General features: G+C 48.7%; 1 protein-coding gene and 1 pseudogene across 14 annotated transcripts in view; one reads left to right on the top strand and one right to left on the bottom strand.

The window, feature by feature from the left end:
- The window catches only part of EPB41L1 (erythrocyte membrane protein band 4.1 like 1), a 122,181-nt gene extending 110,009 nt beyond the window's left edge, over positions 1–12,172 (bottom strand). For 6 of the 14 annotated variants that reach the window (XM_072944164.1, XM_072944160.1, XM_072944162.1 and 3 more), the window contains exon 1: positions 3,404–3,568. The gene's annotated coding sequence lies outside the window, so the exon portion shown is untranslated. Of the gene's footprint in view, positions 1–2,369; positions 2,430–3,275; positions 3,295–3,403; positions 3,569–3,871; positions 3,978–4,016; positions 4,121–4,226; positions 4,310–11,956 lie in introns of those variants that run through there. The other 8 variants (XM_072944151.1, XM_072944149.1, XM_072944156.1 and 5 more) reach the window with 8 other exon arrangements.
- Positions 12,173–16,695: 4,523 nt separating this feature from the next.
- LOC102546051 (small ribosomal subunit protein uS2-like) lies at positions 16,696–18,000 on the top strand (annotated as a pseudogene).
- Positions 18,001–20,800: the final 2,800 nt, after the last annotated feature.

The following is a 20,800-nucleotide window of genomic DNA, read 5'->3' as shown; positions in this document are numbered from 1 at the left end:
CCTTATTCATTGTTCTTCCTCATCTCATTCTCGCAGGATCTTAAATCCAGGAGGACAGGGAAAACAAGGCAGGCTGTATTTCCTGAAGAGCTTTTTCCTGTCTCCCCTAGAGCAGAGCGCAGCATGGGCCTGGGCACACAGTTGGGGCTCAAATCTATGGCTAGGCGATGTAGCAGTAAAAAAGAGAAAGAAATCTGCTTCAAAAAGGTCTGAGGTTTGCTTAAATATTACAGTGTCAAGTCTTTAGGGGACACTTTGGGTATCATTTAATCTCTCACTTTGTGAAGACATCCATTCAACAAATTTACGGAACACCAATCATAAGCCAGACCCTGTGTGGGGACACCAGGAAGCCTGATTAGCAAGTGCCTGCCCAGATGGCATTTGCAATCCAGTGAGGGGAAACAGACAAACAACTGACAAGCTCATGTATGATTATAAATTTTCATAAGTGCCATGAAATATGGGGCGCTATAAGAATGTATAGGAAAAATTGACTTATTCTAAGGAGTTGTTGGCAAAGGCTCCCCTAATAACGTGATTCTTGAGCTGAAATCTGAACAGTGGGCATTAACCAAGATAAGAAGCACGAGAAGAGTGTGGTAGACAGAAGAAACGGCATGTGCAAAATCCCAGAGGCAAAAGAGCTCATGGTGCTTGGATGAACTAAAAGAAGGCAAGAATAACCAGTTTCGAGAGAGGCAGGCAGGGACTCAATCTTGCGGGTCTTGTAGATCAACATAAGAAGGGGAGAAACTAAGACAAGCAGGGAGATCCCTTGCTCAGAACCTGGCCCAGAGCAGACACTGTCAACAAGTCATTGCATTATTCAGTGGAGGAGTGATCTGTCCAAGATCACAAGGAAGACCTGGGACTTGAAGCCAGAACCTCTACTTGCCAGGTCAGGGCTGTCGGCTACTTCAAGTATGTGTGTAGAAGAGGACAGGAGACACTTTCCAGGTGTTTCATCCTATAGGAGGTTCCAGCTCCCTGTTGTCACCTCTCTTGAGCTCTAGAGCACATCAGAATCACCTGTGTTTGTTAAAACATGGGCTACTGGGCTCCACCCCAAGAGGTGTTGATTCCGTAGATCCAGCGAGAAGCCCAAGAATTTGCATTTCTAACAAGATCCCAGGTGACCCTGCTGCTGCTGGTGGGGTAACCATACTTAGAGAACCACTGCTCCAGAATAGAGTATATGGGGACAAGGAGGAGTGGTGAATGGGGACCATGGCCAGGATCTTTGGGGGCTAGAAGGGTAGATTCCTAAATCTGGGTAACAACGAGACAAACGATAGCACTCTGAGAACAGGAGGGGGCCTCAAAATCCCAGAATCCAGCCTACCAGCTGCTCAGCCAGGGAAACTGAGGCTTAGAGGGTTTAGACTCTTACATAAGAGAAACTCCATAATATGTTGAGTGAACAGGTAAACACATGAAAGGTTTAACCAAAGTGAAAAGGAGACCCCTGGTTCAAATTCCCAGGGCTCCTGAGCTCCAGACCAGGAAAGGGATTTAGGGAAGGGGACAGCAAGCTCAGCTTTCTCCAGCTTCTGCTGCCTTCAGCGAGGAAACAATTTTTTAAATTGCAGAAATCTGCTGTTGGCCCCCAATCCTATCACCCATCCACCCTCCTTCCTTTCACACTCCCAGCTCCCTCCCTTTACACTGTTGTGCACTGATCCTGGCAGGCTGGGCAGTGGGAGGGGGGGTGAAGTTCTAGGAAAGAAGAACTGGAAGTGGAGGGTGAATTCTTACACTTGGACAGCCTTCTTCCAGAACACTTCCTTCCTCTTGTAAGAGTCTCAGTTTCTATCCTCATATCCAGTATAATTCCAATCTATCTACATTTCAGTACCAGCATCTGAAACCCACAAAGCCAGGGGCTAAATTTCCAAACTACCTTTTCACCTAGTTTTTCTAAAATAGGGTGGCCCTGGACAGAATTGTTTTCTTATTCCAACTGGCAGCAAAATGCCGCTTCTCTTGCAAACCTACATGCACAGACTCACTAATATACAAACAGCTATGTGTACATAAAAACAAATATACCCAAACTTATAAAAGACACATACACATAGGCTGATAAAATACACCTCTGCCCCCAAATGTACAAGAAACACAGAGAGAACACACACACGCACACAGACTATACATCTCATAATGCGTGCACAGCACCAATACACGGGGAAGGGGTAAGACACACCCAGGGACCTCTCTCAAAGTAGAGGTCTCCTGAGGGGGGTGGATTCCTTGGAGCAGAGGCACTGGCCCTTTAAGAGAGTGGTTCTCCCTCCCCCTTTCTGGGCACCTAAGGTGCAGCTCTACCCATGGGAGCAGGCAGGGGTGAGGGTGGGAGTGCGGCTGACCTGGCCAGGCCCGGTCTGGCTTTGGGCGACGGTCCCTGCGCCACGACAGGAAATGGATCCCTGAACCGACTGGGTCACCAGCCTGGGGACGTCTGTGGTCGCCACCACCACCCACACCCATACGCTCCTCCACACCACCACACACACCACGGCTCCAGGCAGGACACGCCCTCCGCTCCAGCTCCGCCGGGTACTCGGGCTCCGCTGTCAGCCCGCCTCCCTCTGGCCCCCCGGGGTGTGGCCGCCCACCTGCCAGTAGGGAGTCTAGGCCCAGCGGGGACGCTCCCGCCGCCACCGCCGCCACCCTCCGTCCCGGCCAGGTGCCCGGCTCCCGGCGACGGCAGCGCCTCGGCCGCCGCCGCCACCCCTTCCTCCCGGCAGTGCGGAGACAAAGCCGCGCACACGCACACGGGGGCTCCTGGGGGCTCCGCGGATGCACACTTGCCCTCACACGCGCACACACGAGTCACACTAGCGCTCACAAGCGACGCACACACACACACACACACACTGCCAGAGGATCCAGTCACCAGAGAAGCCACTAGCACACACCCTCATCCAAATGTACACACACTCAGCTACACATTCGGACACACCCTCTCATGGATACATTCACGCATAGACACACGCGAACACACACACACACCAACCAGTCCAGAGGCGCGGAGACATACAGGACACACTCCCCCACACACACACTGCACACCAGGCGCACAGATGCACGCGCGCACACATCGATCATCCACTTGCACAGAGCCACGGGCACACGCGCGCTCACACCCAACACACACCCGGCGACGTGGGCCCCGACACACATACAGTCTAAGACTCCAGAACCGAGGCCCGGGGCTCCCGGCTCGGGCGCCCGCCTCCCGCCCCGGTGGTGTCCAGCCCCCTGGAGCCTACCCGCCGGCCTGTCAGTGCTCGAGGACGGGGGACCGAGCCCGGAGCCCTCAGCGATCACCCTCCCCACACACAGGCTCAGGCGCAGCGGGATCCCGGGGGCCCGGAGGAGGGCGGCTGGGGCGGCTAACCTGGTGGCGGCGGCGCGGCTTCCGGCGCTGTCTGTCCTCGGTCCGTGCGTCCGGCAGCCGCCCGGCGGGCTCTGAGGCGTACTCGAGCTGCGCACAAATGCCCCGCTCGCTCGCTCTCTCGCTCCCTCTCTCTCTTCCGCGGAGCAGCCCCCTCCTCGCCCGCCCCCCTCACCCGGTCTCCCCCTTCCGCCCCGCCCCGGCCGGCTCCCCACGAGGAGGAGGCGGCGATCCCGGCCACCCCAGCAGCCACGGGTGAGCAAGCGAGCGAGCAGCGGCCGCGAGCAGCCGGAGGAGCGCCACCGCTGCCGGAGCCGCCGGAGCCGCCCGAGCCGCCCGAGCCGGGGCCGCGCGTCGGGAGGAGCCGCGCCGGCCCCCGGGGAGGGGAGGAGAGGAGGGGGCAGAGCCCCGCGAGCCCGCCTGGCGTTCAGGGCCCGCCGCCCGCTTCCCCCACGTGGGCCGGGCGCCTACCTGAGCCGCCGCGGAGCTCCGAGGCCGAGCGAGCGGCGGGGCGAAAAAGAGGAGATCGCACCCCAGGCCCCCTCGCCCTCCCCGTCCCAGCCGGGTGGGATAGGGCCCCGCCCCCGCCTCCTCCCGGGTCCCTGCCGGCGCCGACCTCGGTTTTCACTGGCTAGGACGCCTCGGCTCCCGGCCCGGTGCCCCGGGCTAACCCCAGGGCCCGGCGCTCAGCTTGCCGGCCTTCTCCACCTCCAGCCCGAACCCGGTCGACGCCCACCCGCCTCCCCGCCGCCCTCCCATTGTTCCCGCGGCGGGAGCTCGCTGAAAATCGAGCCGCGCATTCCAGCTCTCTCTCGGTTGGCAATACCTTTGGACCCTCGGGGGGTGGCGGGGGTGCTCTCCAAGGGCTGGCCCCTGGCGCCGGAGCCCCGACGCCCACCCTCCACAGGCACAGGCAAGATATAAGTAAAGAGCTTGTCTAAATTAGGGTTATAACTACTCTGACCCTTACAGACGCTCCTTTGAGGTCCTACTTTAAGTATAGACTGAAGTTCTATACTTCAGTATAGAGGAGGAGGAACTAATCCAAGTTCAGCAAGCCCGAGATAGCAGCGAGGAGAAGGTGTGGAACCGATCAGGTATTCACATTACATAGAAGAAACGGAGGGAATTCCTGACCAGGGCTCCTGGGACAGGAACAGGCTCTCCAGAAATGCAGGGAATAATAATCCTGGCCTCCTTTGTTAGACACTAAGTAAAGCACAGAGACGTGGAGGAAGAAGGAAGGGTCTTGAACTTTCAGAGGTTTTACTGGATGAAAAGGCCTACTAAGTGCAGGAACTCTCACCTTAGTCTGACTTAGCCATGACGGGCGTCCTATATGGCAGTTGTGATTAGCCCCATTTTATAGAGGAATGCTCTTCCTAGGTCTCTCCAGCAGACAGCACAGAGCCAACAATAAAGCCCACCAATTGTTCAAGTCCTTCACTTTGGTCGCTCTCCAGTATAGGACACTAAGTGCCAGGTGAGCAGCTGAGAACATAAGAAATCATGGAGGGGAGGCCTTGTTTGGGCCTGGAAGGACTTCCACAAACTAAGAGAGGGCAGAATTGAGGGAGCTGAGACCCCGAAGCAGGACTGAGCATGGCTTTTCCAGGGAGTAAAGTTATAGTTAATCAGGAAAATTAATAATAACTAGCATATCCGGGCACTGTTCTAAGAGCTTCACCGCCACTAACTCGTTTAATCCCATGACAACACTGTGGGATAGAGGTTATTCTCATCCCCACCTTCTACATAGGAAACTGAAACATGAAGACATTACATAGTTTACAAAGTGGCAGAGCCAGGATCCAAACCCAGGAAGCTGATTTCCAAGCCTGCACTCAGCAACCACGACTGTGGGCCACACAGAAGCTGCGCTGAACGTGGGCAAGGGCATTTGAATTGCTAGAGCCTCCAGCACAGCAGGACACTTTACTTGCCTTCCACTGTCTCCCTGTGTGTACCCGTTGCCGGTACACAGGGCCTGATCTGTAGGCTTCATCTGTTAAACTACTGCATGACTGCCACGTGAGGCTGCAGTGCCCAGGGCCACACGATGGGCTTGACGGCTGCCGTCTCTGCTCTGCTGGGCATTTTTATCAGTGGTTTTAGATAAAGCAGAGGAAGGCATGAAACTCTAATCAAATCTACATCTGTCATGAAGTTGGGAGGGCCTGCAAACACTCCGGAAACCAAAATGAGTTTCCAAAAGATCGCAGCAGCCTGGGGGCTGAGCTGGAACTAACAAGATGAGGTGTCACATGGGATTAATGTAAACTCCTGCCCTTCAGTCCAAACCAGAGCAGTCCCGTGGAACTTTTCGCAAAGATGGAAGTGTCCTAAATCTGCATTGTCTGATACAGTAGCCACTAGCCACCTGTGGCTGTTGAGCATTTAAAATGTGGTTCATACAACTGAGAAACTAAAATTTTCATTTTAATTAATTTTAAGTACTTCATATGTCTGTTGTCACATGGGGCTAGTGGCTGCCATGTTGGACAAGTGCCTAAAATATAGGCTAGAAAGAACCTAGATTCTGAGCAGTTTCAATGAAAATGATTTAAAGGCTTGAGTTGACCTCAAGCTCAACAATGCAATGAGCCTGCAGAAAAAAGAAAGAAAAGAAGGAAGGGAAGGAAGGAAGAAAGAAAAAAGGAACGAAGCGGGGCAGAGTGAACACGATATGCTGTATCAACAGAAACAAGCCTCTGCGGTTCTAACTCGCTTAGAGGCTTTGTGCTGCCCCAGACTGATCACAACTGGACCATGAGGCTCAGCTCTGGGGGGCCCCATGCTCTGAGCAGCACATCCACTCTCACACTGGAGCCAGTCTAGAGGAGACCATGATGCTGAAGACCTTGATGCCGCGTTGTGAGGTGAGTGATTTAAATATCCTGAAGAAGGGAAAGCACAAGGAGGATCTATCTAGTGGCTGTCTCCAAACATCCAAAGGGCTGTCATACAGAAAGGGGATTTGATTTGCTCCTTATTATTTAGGTCTAAAAAAACCAAACAAACACTGCGAACCCCTAATCCCTACTCTCTGAGGAAGGATCCATGTCTAACTCCTCTTTCTGTTTCCCTCAGCACCTAATCCACCCAGGACCTGGCTCACATTAAACATTAACTACAAATTTGCTGAACAATGAATGTGAAAGAATTCCACTCAGCTCTCGTGGGTGGACATCCAGGAGGAGAATTTCAGCTTATTGTAAAGAACTCTAACAGTCGACACGATCCAAGAATGGAACGGACCACCTTGGGAGTGATGAACTCCCTGCCAATAAATGTATCCAAAGAAAGATTCGGTCTTCAATTGGAGGCTGAACCAGGAATCAGATAACCCTTCGAGTTGAAAAATGAGCAAGTTCTATTAGGAGAGCAAGACAAAGTCAAGGCCATGCTTCCAGACAATTATCTGGCTGTATGTATAGAATAAATTGATCTGAAGGGATGAGAGGCAGGGAGGCCCAGTTAGGAAGCACTACAGTGGTCCTGAAGATAAGAGAACAGGTTGGGTAGCAGTGGGAATGGAAAGGAAGGACAGGTGTGTGGTGACAGGAACACTGGCCCTGGGCTGGAAGTCCGGAGCTGCGGGTTCTAGTCCTGCCTCTGCTGGTAACTTATTGTGGGGTCTTCGGTAAATCCTTTCCCTTCTCTGGATTTCAGTTTCCCCATCTGTGAAATGCAGAATAATCTCCAAGTTCCTTCTGATTCTGGATTCTGTTTATGGGAAAGAGATTATGCAGGATAGCTGGGCCAATGTATTAGACAGCCTTTGTAAGCTTCAAACAATATCACTGGTCTCATATTATCATTATTATTACAGAGGCCACCTCCCCAGGACTTGGTGACTGCATTAGAAGGGACAAGAAGGAGTCAATTAACTACAACCATAGGGCTTGGGGTAGGAGTCAAGGACCTCTGGGCCTTGGGGAGGTTCAGCTAACCTCTCTACTCCTCCCCCAAAATCAGTGTTCTGTGTGCTGTCACCTCCTGAATTGCTTCCTCATTCCTTCGAGCCACACCTCATACTTGGCTAAAGGAAGCAATTGGTTCTAGGAAAAGTTAGACTCTGTCCCTTTCCTTTTAATGTTCCCAGGTGACACCAGGTGTGGTCCTTTCCTTAAATAATAAGTATCATCGGCTTATACGGAAATAGCCAAGACTATTGAGCACTATGTGCTAAGCACTTTACTTACATAATTTTCTCACCCTGAGCGGTAGCTATAATTAGTATCTTCATTTTATAGACAAGGACACCATGGTTCACTGAGATTCGCAATTTTCCCACAGTCACACAGTTTATGAGAGGGATTGCAATACAAGTCTGTGATGTCAAGGCTGCAGTCCTAAAGGCTTCCAGTATTTTACTATGTATTTTTACCACAACTTAGGAAAGAGGGCAAGGTCAGTATGGTCTCCAGTTCACAGCCAGGAAAACTGAAGCTCAGAGAGGTTAAATTAAATCACTTGGACAAGTCAGTGAAGTCCTTCCACATGCAGTTCAGTCTTCCCTGCACTCTCTCCCTCCCCTCTGACCCAGCAGCGCTTTCCTCCTTCCCCTGAACTTTCCACGGCCTCCCCAGTCCTCCTAGGCCAGATGGGTAGGGACTTGCCCAGACCACTTAAGAAAAGGACTTTTACTTGTCCTTTTCCTGGGGTGGGGAAAGGGAAGAAGTTCTGAAAGGCAAAAGTTAGTTCCCACCTCCTCCCTCATCACCACCAGCACACACCCACCCAGCCCAGGGCCTCGAGGTGCTGGTGCAAAGGCTTCCAGAGTGAGTCACACAAAGCTGACCTGACAGTCACCTGAGCACCGGTGCTAAGCTTAGGTTAGAGCTGTGGAAAAGTAGGCTGACTGTTCTCATCCGCAGGAGAACGGCCTGACTGCAGCTCCGACCCCCCATTCATCTCATCCCCAAACATTGCAAATCTTTAGAGAACACTGTGCAAGGCCTGGGAGCAGAGGGGACACATGACATGTAAGAATGCATTCCACCCTTCAGAGGGAATAAAACAGTGAGCAAGAAATACTTGTAAAAAGTGAGTGGGGCACATGGTGATTAATTCCGAGGAGAGAAGCTCACAGCGGAGTTGAGATCGGACTGGAGCATTAAAGGGTGACTTGAACACACAGAGGTAGAGGGGCGCTCCAGGCTGCAGGAGCCCTAAAGCTTAGATGTATCTGCACGTCATCTAACAGGCGATAGGGAGGCATGGGGTACACTCTGGCTTTGGAGAAAGACTGTCTTGAGTTTGAATCCTGATTCTGCCCCTTCTCAGCTGTCTGACCTTGGGCAAGTTACTTAACCTCTGTGGGAGAGACAGTATTGTCTCCTCTTATTTGCTCTCCCCCTTCCCAGTAAGATTACACATTCTAGCCAGTTGCCATGTGACTACAGAGGAAGGAGCACACTTCCCCAGCCCTAAGTCAGGCCTGACCACATGACTTCCTGTGGCCAATGGAATTGGAGCTGGAGAGATGTGTGCCAGTTCTAGGTAGAAACTTGGAGAGCCATTGCATGTTGCAGTCTAAAATCAATCTCTTTTTATTTCTGCCACTGTGACCTGGATGGGGTCTTCAGCCTGGATCTTGGAATGAAAAGACACGAGAGCAGAGCTGCAGGCAACCCACAACTGCCCCACAGCAGTGATGTGGAACATGAGGGAGAAAATTTGGTGACGCAAGCCACTGAGATTTGGGGGTGGTTTGTTATCACATCATAACTGCATAACTTTGTGATTTTAGTAGTACTTACCTTCACAGAACTGTTGTGAGGATTAAATAAGGATGATCTTGTAAAAACTGTATAACCATTTCATCAGAAATTTGCACTATAAAATGATCACTCTGCCCACACATATATGGACATTTGCTACACAACAGAAATGATATTTGCAAAAGAATAGTGGAGGATGGTGTCATGGGTTGAATAGCATCCCTCCCAAAATTCATTTCCACCTAGAATCTCAGATTATGAGATTATTGGAAATAAGGTCTTTATAGATATAATTAGTCAAAGATCTCAAAATTAGCTCATCCTGGATTTAGAGTCAGCCCTAGTGCAGTGTCTGGTGTCCGTATAAAAAAAAGACACACAGAGACACAGAGAAGAAAACAATGTGAAGATGGAGGCAGAGACTAGAGTGATGTATCTACAAAGCAAGGAACACCAAGGATGGCTGCCACCACCCAAAGCCAAGAGAGAGGCACTGGTTGTTTTTTCTCTCAGAGTCTCCAAAAGGAACCAATTCTGCCAACACACTGATTTTGTACTTCTGACCTCCTGAACTGTGAGAGAATAAATTTCTGTTGTTTTAAGCCACCTAGTTTGTGGTAATTTGTTATGACAGCCCTGGAAAATTAATTCAGATGGATTACTTTTAAAATGATACTGAACAATTGGTTATTCATTTGGAAAAAAATAAAATTGGATTCCTACCTCATCGCATATACAAAAATAACCTTCAGTAGGATTAAAGACCCAAATTCAAAAAGCAAAACCTGAAAATCTTTAGAAGTAACTAATGATCATCTTTAAAACCTCAGGGTAGAGAAGAATTTCTTAAACAAGACATAAAAATCATAAATTGTATTACTCTGAGTTCTCCATGGAAATAGAGCCAATAGGATATATATCCTGTGTATCTACGTCCATATCCATAGACAGACAGACAGATAGACAGATAGGTTTAGTATAAGGAATTGACTCATGTGGTTGTGGAAACTGAGAAGCCCCAGGACCTGCAATTTGTAAGCTGGAGACCCAGAGAGCCAACAGTATAAATTCCAATCCAAGTCTCAGTCCAAAGGCAGGAGAAGGCCAGTGTCCCAGCTTGAAGATGGTTAGGCATTATATATAATGGAATATTACTCAGCCATAAAAAAGAATACAATAATGCCATTTGCAGCAACATGGATGGACCTAGAGATCATCATTCTAAGTGAATTAAGCCAGAAAGAGAGAGAAGAATGCCATATGATATCACTTTAGATGTGGAATCTAAAAAAAAGACACAAATGAACTTACCCACAAAACAGAAACAGACTCACAGACATAGAGAACAAACTTATGGTTACCAGTGGGTAAAGTGGGTAGGAAGGGATAAGTTGGGAATCCTTTTGGGAGTGAAAGCATTTTAACTATCTTGATTGTGGGAATGGTTTCATTGGTGTATACATCTATCAAAATTCATCAAATTGTACATTTGAAATATGTGTAATTTACTGTACAGGAACCATACCAAAATGAAGATTTTTTTTAAAAAAAGGAATGAAATTCTGATACATGCTACAACATGGATAAACCTCGAAAACATTATGCTAAGTGAGAGAAGCCAGACACATAGGGTGTGCTTCCACTTATATGAGTTCTCTAAAAATAGGCAAATTAATGGAGACAGAAAGTAGAACTAAACACTACATATAAAATAGATAAACAGAGTGTGGGGAGGGTATAGCTCAAGCAGTAGAGTGCATACTTAGCATGCACAAGGTCCTGGGTTCAATCCCCCTTACCTCTGTTTAGAAAAATAAATAAATAAACCTCAAATTGCCTCCCCCTATTAAAATTCTTTTAAATGTTTGTTTAACGGGTACAGAATTTCTATTTGGGATGAATAAGTTCTGGAAATAATGGTGATGGCTACACAACAATTCTGAATGTACTTAATGTCAGAATTGTATAACTAAAAATAGTTAAAATAGTAAATTTCACATTCTATATATTTTGCCACAATAAAGATAACAACTTATATTCCTAAGAAAATGAAGCAGAGTGAAAAAACACAAGTAATTGTATTTATTTCTTAGCTTATCCAAGAATAATTATGACCAGCATCCTTCAGATATTCTAGGCTTGCTGGATTTGTTTAGGATTCGTCTACCATGTTGCTAGGACAATCCTCCCACTTTGAATATGGTGCATTGATTGATCACACCTTTGGTGGAGCAAAGAGCAAATGATAGGCAAATGTTCTTGGGAAAAAAATGAGGAGTCAAATTATCCTTTTATGGGCAGGTATAGAGCTCGTATAGGATTGTGTAGGAGGGACATCAGTTTTCTGCTTCTAGTGAAGACAGCCTCAGCAGATATTGCAACAGGAAAGACTTAGATTAGATATCAGGGGTCCTCTCACCACTGTAGGATGAGAGGATTGGACCAGTAATTTCTAAGACCCCGCTAGCTCTAGTAGTAAGTACAAAGCTCTGTTACTGAAAAATGAATAGGCATTCACACATGCCCGGCGCCTGTGGCTTGTGTGGCACTGTGCCAAGTGCTGTTTAGCATCAGCTTATTCAACCCTCACAACGACTGTGGTTGGGATTACTACCCCCATTTTACATGCAGGGAAAGAAGGGCTCAGATAACCTACATAACTCACCCCAAGTCCCAGAGCTAGGAGGGAGCAGAGCTGAGAGCCAAGGCCAGGGATGTCTGACTCCAAAACCTTACGCTCCTCACTAGGCCATGAATGGGGTCTTCTTTTGTGGAGATACTTAGGACAAGGCAATGGCAGACTCTGGGCCACAGGCCTACTCGAAAGTACCTGGTAAGATTCCTCGGAGCTGCTTCTCTCATCATGACGTCAGGTTCCCGGAGACAGAGGCTGATGATCCTGCCGCTCTCCAGAAGTTTGGTTAGAAACCGCTCATGATCTTCAAAGAGCAAACACTTGGTGAGTGTTCACCTGCCCCTGTAAATTTCTGGAGCATCCACTTCCCAGGTAAAGTGGTTGTGGCCCCGGGTGAAGGAAGGGGCAGTCCTGTTTGGCAGAGGGGTGACCCTCTGTCCTTTTGAGCTCTCTAACCTAGAATGGGCAGAACAAAAAACAAACCAAGTTACAGGGTAAAGCACCTTGATGTGGGTGACAGATCTTGCACATGGATTTTATCAGAGAACATGCTGGAATAATTTCCCATCTGTGCCTGGCCTTCTGGCCTCCAATCCATTCAATACCTTGGTGGCCTGATTAATTCTTCCAAAGCACAGCTCCAACAAGGACCCTCTCTAGCTCAAGAGACAAAGCCAAGCTCCTTGGCTTGTTATCTGAGGCCCTGCATGATGTGTCTCACCCTCTACCTCCACTTCCTACCAATCTCGTGCCGATCTCTACCTTAATCCCTGTTTCCCTCCATGCGTCACCTTTTCCCACTAGAGCAGGCTGTGACAGCCACACCTGGTTCTAATCTCCCTTCTTCTGTAATAATCTCCCCCTTTTCTTTAGAGAACTTTTGGCTCTTCACTCAGATAGAGAACTCTGTATCCTTCAGTGGGATCTATCTCCCTGGCCACATGGATTAATTCAAAGCTGGGTATGTGACCTAAACTGGCCCCTTCCAATCTTCCCTGCTACTTCCTGCTGTTGGTAACAGGGAGGGCTGTCTCATTTCTCTCTGATCTCCCATAACCCTTATGTGGACCTTTCTTGGGGTACCTAGCGCTTTCCAGCTTACTCCATGGTTATTCTTCTACTCTTCTATGAGATGGTCTCCACTCCAGCTTTCTCCAAGTGCTCTGCTTTTTGTACAAGTACTTAATTTTTCCAGGCATTTCCTGACTACCTCTTACATGCAGACATTGTGTTAGGTTGTGTGGGGATACATAGTCCCTTGTTGAATGGATGGATGAATGAAAAGGCTTCTCTGGGCCTCACGCAGCTTATCACAAGGGATTTGAGCAGCAGAAAATAGTAAAGTCCAAAGTTGTTAGCCTGGCATTCAAAATCTTCTACAGTCTGGTTCTAATTTTGTCTTCCCTACACACACTCAGCCGTGCCAGCCAAACCGAACTGTTGGTAGTCCTAGAAAACCCGGAGATGCTCCCACCTGTGTGCATTTAGCCCAGCCGCCGTCTTCTCTGACAGTCCCTCTTCCTGTTTTTCTCTTTCATTCATACCTTCCTCTTACCCCCATCCCATTTCACCCTTTTTCTCTCCCTCCTACCTCCTCCCCCTTCTACTTTCCCTCTTCACCATCTCCTCCTTCCCTTTTCCTTTCTCTTATCTCTCCCTGAGGCCTCTTTCAACACTTCCCTCTGTCCCACTCCTACCTCTTCAGTTTCCTCTCTCTTTTATTTCCTGATCTCCTTCCTGCTCTGTGCACAGTCCCCTCTCCCTGGGGGCAAAATATAGAAGACAAATCTAAATTAAACAGCTTCTAGATCTCATCCCAAGAAGCCCTCAAGTGGGGTGGGAAGGAGATGGGGAGAAATGGAGGAGAGAGGGGATCCTGGAGGCAGAGAAGAGGCTGCCTAGTGACTGCTGGCAGAGAGCATTGTGTCAGTTACCTACCTCCAACCCACCCCCAGCTCTTCCTTCCTTCCTGTGATCACAGAATTTTGAAAAGTCAGAACTGCAAGAATCCTTGACATTCATCTACTCTGCCTCCATAATTTTGCAGCTGGGAAAGTAAGGCACAGCTCGAAGAACAGGAGCACAGAAATGGAAAGCAATTAGCTCTAGTCACCTAGCAAGTCAGTGGCTCAGCAGGAACAAGTTCAAGGCCTCCTGCCCCCACCCCAGACCAGTGAGTGCCCTTTCACCTGTACCTTCCTTTAGTCACTAGCCCTTCCCCTACCCACCAGGTTTGGGATTACATCTAAGGATTCCCAATCTGCCTTCCCACCCTTTTCCTCACCCACAAGTGTTAGGCCCAATGAAATAGGGGCAGAACGGACAAACCACATCAGGAGGTCCAGCCCTAAATCTTAGGGGGTATTTGGCAATGGTGGGATGGTGAACGTGTCCCTCTGGCCTGTAGGGGACAAGTCTCCTCTTTGGAGAGCTTCATTATAAGCAAGCAGCCTCTGTGGAGTTAAGGGACGGACTGCTGTTTTGTCCCGGCAGGACCCCTCCTCACCCTCCCAGCCTAGCTGGCTGCCTGGAGGACCTACCTCACTCTGCCAGCGCCAGCCGTGGACTTGAACAGAGGCCACCCAGGCACAGGATGGTCCAAGACTGACGGTGGAGGCTGCTGGAGACAGGGGGAGGGCAGAGTTTCCAGCAGCTCCACTTTCAGTCCTGCGCCTCTGCTCCACAAAAGGCCACTGTCTGAGGACAGAGGGACCCTGGAGGGAGGCCTCCCAAGGTGCTCAGCAACAGGGCCGGGTTTCATCACACTGGGCCTCCAGGCCAAGTAAACATCAGGGTAGGAACAGGCCCAGCAGTTTCTGCAGACAGGATCCTGGCTCTGGGCGGGCTCAGTGGCATCCTCACCCAGGGCTTCCCCAAGACAATAAGGAGGGCCAAGTTCATTTGCCCAATTTTCTCCAGAAATGGAGTGTTGGGATGAGGAACTGACTCTATCCTGGTCCATTTCCCATTGTTCAAGGAGCAGAGATCCATCCTACTCCCCTCTGAAGAAGCAGAAGTTTTACAAGAAATTTTAAAATTAGTTGAGGAAAAAGAGAGCTCTGTGAGCTTGAGTAATCAGGGAAGACTTCCTAGAGGAAGTGTGATTTAGGTGTGATTCTGCCTCTGGGTGTAGGTAGACTCTCCAGAAATGAACAGGAAGGAGAAAGGTATTTCATACAGACAGCACAGAACTGGCAAGTTGTGGTGTCTAGAAAGCAGGAGCATTTGGGGTTAATGAAAAGATCTATTTAGCTAGGGTAGAGAATTCACATATGAGAAGGTAGGAAATAAGAATGGAAAATTTCATTACGAATTAAACCACAACTGGTCTTCACAGCCAGGTTGAGGAGTCTTTATAGTTTCTGAGCAGAGCAGTGATGGGGTGAAACCAGAACTTTTGAAAGCTTAATCTTAAAATGTTATGAGAGAGGCCCTAGGTTGAGCCCCAATCCTCTAGATAACCCTGGGCTGGTTATGGCCTCTCTCTCTGGTGCTTGGTTTCTTCATCTTTAAAATAAAAGGGTTATACTGAGAATCCTGAAGCCCCTTCCATCTCTAAAATGCATGGATTCTTTAATAGGGCCACACGGACTATAGAAAATGAAGGGAGGAGAGGCTGTGGCCACACCCTGGACACCTCTGGGCTGCATTTCGGCAATGAGTCATCTGCTTAGAGCTGTGGAATGGCCACCACTACCGCTTGCAGGCACTGTGCTAAGTAGTCCACTTTTTCACAAACTTCATTTTTGTGACTAGGAAATGCATGCACATACTGCAGCTTTTAAGACATAAAAAGATTCATGTATGGTAAAAATAAGTTTCTCTCTTTCCAGCCACCTATTTCTTCTCCCACTGTATCTTTATCCTTTCAGAGATACCCCATGCATTTATAAAGATTCCATAGAATATTTTTCATAATTGGTATTGTAAAGGTTATTTTGGATTTTAGCCCTAATAAGTATATACGGATATTTCACTGACATTTTAATTTGCTTTTTCCTAATCTCAGATGATGCTGAGCATCTTTTCTTATGCTTATTTGCCATTTATGTATCTTTTTGGTGAGGAGTCTGTTCAGATATTTTGTCCTTTTAAATTTGGAGGATGTAATTTGTTCCATCTGAAGAGTTTTTTGGTGTGTATTCTGGATACAAGTCCTCTATCTGATATGTGATTTACAAATATTTTCTCCAGTGGGTAATTTGTGTTTTCATTCTTTTAACAGTGTTATTCACAGAGCAAAGTTTTAAATTTGAATAAAGTCCAATTTATTTTAAAAAAAGATTCTATAGAATATTTTTCTTTACACAAACGGGAGCCTACTATATACACTGTTCTGCATCTTGCTTTGCTTTTTTAACTCGAAAATTCTGGAGATCTTTTCATATGTGTATATAAAGAGCTGCGTCATTCTTTGCATGGCAAGACCATGATTTATTAAACTGGTCCCCTATGGATAGATATTTTGGGTGTTCCTTTTCTATTGTAAACTATGTATCAATGAATATCCTGAATGTACATCATTCAGCATATGCTGGGATAGGTCTACAGAACACATTCCTAGAATTGAAATTATGTGCTAAGCTCTTTACATGACTTAATACTCACAACAAGCATTTAAAGTAGTCATAATTATACTGATTATGCAAATGAGAAAATCGAGGAACAGAAAGATTCATTGACTTGCACAAAGTCACAAAGCTCCTGTGTAACAGAGTTGAGATTCCAATATGGACAGTCTGACACCAGAGATAACACATGCAATCATTCCACTAGCAGTTCTCAAACTTCAGCACACATCAATGTCACTGAGGGCCTGTTAAAACCTAGGTTACTGAGTCCTACCATAAGAGTTTTTGATTCCTCTCCATACTACCCAGACAGGACTTCATATAGCATTGTTCCAGATTCCCACAGTAACCTAAAGAGAAACTTTCACAATGTCCAGAGCCCTTGATGTCCTGCAAATGAAGGAGGAGGATGTCCTCAAATTCCTTGCAGCAGGAACCCACTTAGGCAGCACCAACATTTACCTCCAAATGGAGCAGTACATCTACAAAAGGAAAAGTGATGGCATCTACATCATAAATCTGAAGAGAACCTGGGAGAAGCTTCTGTTGGCAGCTTGTGCCATTGTTGCCATTGAAAACCCAGCTGATGTCAGAGTCATAGCCTCCAGGAATACTGGCCAGCAAGCTGCGCTGAAGTTTGCTGCTGCCACTGGAGCCACTCCTACTGCTGGCCTCTTCACTCCTGGAACCCTCACTAACCAGATCCAGGCTCCCTTCCAGGAGTCGAGACTTCTGGTGGTTACTGATCCCAGGGCTGACCACCAGCCTCTCACAGAGGCATCTTATGTTAACCTGCTTACCACTGTGCCATGTCACACAGACCAACCCCCAACCCCGGCGCTATGTGGACATCGCCATCCCATGCAACAAGGGAGCTCACTCAGCGGGTCTGGTATGGTGGATGCTGGCCCGGGAGGTTCTGAGCATGTGCTACACCCTCTCCCGTGAACACCCATGGGAGGTCATGCCTGATCTCTACTTCTACAGAAATACTGAAGAGATTGAAAAGGAAGAACAGGCTGCAGCTGAAAAGGCTGTGACCAAGGAGGAATTGCAGGGCGAATGGACCACTCCAGCTCCTGAGTTCGCTGCTACTCAACCTGAGGTGGCAGACCAGTCTGAAGGCGTGCAGGTGCCCTCTGTGGCTGTCCAGCAGTTCCCTACTGGTACATATTATGATCCTCATGCATCAGGCTGGTGGCTTAGAACTTCTATGTTTTAAATCCATCTTTAATGACCTCTATGGCTGTACATGTGTGTGTGTGTGTGTGTGTATACACATGCATACACATATATATATATACATAGTGTGTACACACACACACACACTCTAGCATTAAAAGGTTTCATCCCAGGGTGCTATAACTGTGTTAATAACATGACAGATTGATTTCAGGTGCTTTTGAAATGATCTGTCCTTAGTCGTTGTCCTTTGAAATCTGTTGGAACACAAGGCAGATTGCTGATGGAGCGGAGTGACAAATATTATGGGAATGGGGCTGATAGCTTTTTTTCTTTTGTATTTTCCTAACAGAAGACTGGAACGCTCAGCCCGCCACTGAGCACTGGTCCACAGCTCCCACTGCTCAGGTCACTGAATGGGTCAGAACAACCATTGAGTGGTCTGAAGCTGTTCTTCCACAAACTCTTAAAACCGAAATAGGTTGATGGAAAAATAAACAGTTTCTTTAAAAGAGAGAGTTTCTGATTCGGTTCATCTACGGTGGGGCCCAAGAGTGTACATTTCTAACAAGTCCCTGTGTGATCACTCTTTGAGAACCACTGTACTCTTCCCCCTTCAGCTGTGCAGATTGTCCAGAAAGAAAGCAGCTGGCACTCAGTACCTGGCCTTGACAAGAGCTAAGAGGGACAGGAAAGGCTTCCTGGAGACAATATGTCTAAGCTCCATGAGGGCCCCGCACAGTGCCTGCTACAGAGTAATTAATAAATACTTGGTGAATGAATGAATAAGTAAATGAGGTACAAGGGCTCCAAGCAACATGTTGCTGCCTCTTTTCCCAGCCCCTGGGAGCCCCTGCCCTCGGGAATCTCCACTGCCCACACTGGCTAAGATCCAGCTTCATGCTGTGAGAACTGCTATGGACTGAATGTTTGTGTCCTCCTAAAATTCACATGTTGAAGCCCTAACCCCCAATGTGATGATATGTGGAGTGAGGGCCTTTGGGAGGTTATTAGGTTTAGAGATGGTTTTACAAGTGGAGCCCTCGTGATGGGATTAGTGTCCTTATGAGAAGTGGAAGAGACCAGAGCTCACTCTCTCCACCATGTAAGGACACCGTGAGTAGGCGGCTGTCTGCAGGCCAGGAGAAGGGCCTCACCAGGAACCAAATCCACCTGCACCTTGATCTTGAACTTTCTAACCTTCAGAACTTTGAGAAATAAATGTCTGTTGTTTAAGATCTCAGTCTACAGCAGGCTAAGCTAAGAGCCCTTGGGAGCAGAGCTATTTATTTCCTCCCATTCCTCCCTTGGCTTATAATGAAATCAATGAGGCGGCTAGGTCTCTGTGATTAATGGAAAGGCAGCATCTCAGAATGCTAGAGCTCAACTGAGATACGCTAGTCCACTGCTCTCATTTATTACTACTAATAGCAATAGCTATAATTCATAGCACACCCATGCACTTGACATGCTTGCATTTTTTAATTCCCTCTAATTCCCTGTATTTCCTTTCTCTTTATTCTGACACACAACCTCTTTCCATTCCATGCAGTTGATGTAGCCAACACACACACATACACACACAGACAACACACACACATAAACCAGGGGAAAGATTTAAATCCGGGAGGAGATCTGAGATCGGGATGCCCCTGTGCAGAGCAGCGAGGAACTGACAGAGACATCCCTCATACATGGAGGAACAGTTTTCAGGATCTTGCATTGTGGCACCCACACCAGGTGCTGACTCTGTTACAGAATTAGATGCCTGAGCTCAGGGCCACGAGGACCTCCACAGCTTCCTCCTAGGTGGCCTCAGATCCTGCTGCCTCCCTCCCCACAGGCTTCTGTCCTGGGCTCCCCTCCCTGTTGGTGCCTGAGCTATGGATGCTCCAAGGCCAGACTTAGAGCTGAAAATGTCTAGGTCCTAGGCCCCCGCACAAGCAACACATCAGAAGCCATTTATTGGGCAGCTGGAGTGAAGGAGGTCACTTGGGAGAGAATTTCAGGGGCCAGACTCAGTTGGTCAGCCGTACTTCAGGCAGCAATCTGACTCAACTGACATGATTGAATGCAAAAGAGGCAGCTATCAGATGTCAGGGTGTAGCCAGACCCTGACACTGTCTGTGAAACTGAGTCAGACAGAAGTGGTCATGGAGGGACAGACAGGCAGACTCGGTCCTTTAAACCCTGTCCCTTAGATACAGTTAGAATCAGCCAGGAGCAAACTCAGCCATGCAGTCTGGCAGATGCGGTCAGTCCACACTCAGGTGGGCTGATCCTACCTGTCAGATGCCCAGTCAGGCAGACCCACCAGGCCCTGAGGCTGTAGTGAGGCCAGTGCAGTCAGGGTAGCCAGTCAGCTTGTCGGCCAGCCAGTCCGAAGACTGGGGCAGATGCGCAGGCCTGTATGTAGTCAGAATCAGCTGGCCAGGCTCAGTCTGCCTGGCCCCTTCAGCAGAACTGGGGTCAAAAGGCCCTCACAGAGGAATCTGTAAACTGGTCAGCCAGTCACAAAGGGCTTCGGTCAGTCAGATACAGCTTGTCGAGCACAGATGGAGTCTGGTCAGTTAGATGCAGTTATATCGACTCAGCCAGACACGCCCCATCAGGTCCAGATGCCATCAGCCAGATAGGGGCAGTCAGTCAACTGGTCAGGCTGACAGATCACGCGGCCTTGGTCCGTCAGGCACCCATGAAATCTGTGTTCAGTCAGACACAGCCAGACAGACGCGGATTATCAGGCGGTGATGGCGTCTGTGGTTGGCCAGACACAGTCAGCCGGTCGGATGCAGTTGGTCAGGCACTGACTGAATCAGTCGGAGCACCCAGGATGCCGTGGATTCCCGGGACTGGGGCCCGGGGCCCTCCTTCTGGGCGGAGCCTAGCTTGGAGGCGGGGCCTCGTTCTGGGCGGGGCCTCATTCTCGCACAGGGCCGCCCCGCCTCTCCCCACCCGGCAGCCTCTGGGCGTTGCTATGGCAGCTGCGAACCCAGCTGCGGTCGCTTGGTCCCCTGTCTGCGGAGTGGAGGTCCCGGCCCTGTGATGGTAGTGTGGTGAAGATTGGCAGGCCGCGCTCCGCACAGCGGCAGAGGCTGCGGCTTGGCGCATTTGTCATCCCCTTGTACAGATGGGGATGATTGGGAGACTGGGAGTGACGCACGTCAGGCGACACAGCTACACAGTGACAGAGACTCAGAACCTCTGCATCCTGTGCTCCTCACCATAACCCTGCACTGCCCCTCAGGAGGAATCTGACTTCCCTAGGCAAAGGGGGCGCGTCAAG

Source organism: Vicugna pacos, chromosome 19 (genome assembly GCF_048564905.1).
Source record: "Vicugna pacos chromosome 19, VicPac4, whole genome shotgun sequence".
NCBI classification, from domain to species: Eukaryota; Metazoa; Chordata; class Mammalia; order Artiodactyla; family Camelidae; genus Vicugna; species Vicugna pacos.
Note: the sequence above shows the minus strand (reverse complement) of the source record. Positions and strands in the feature narration are given on the sequence as shown.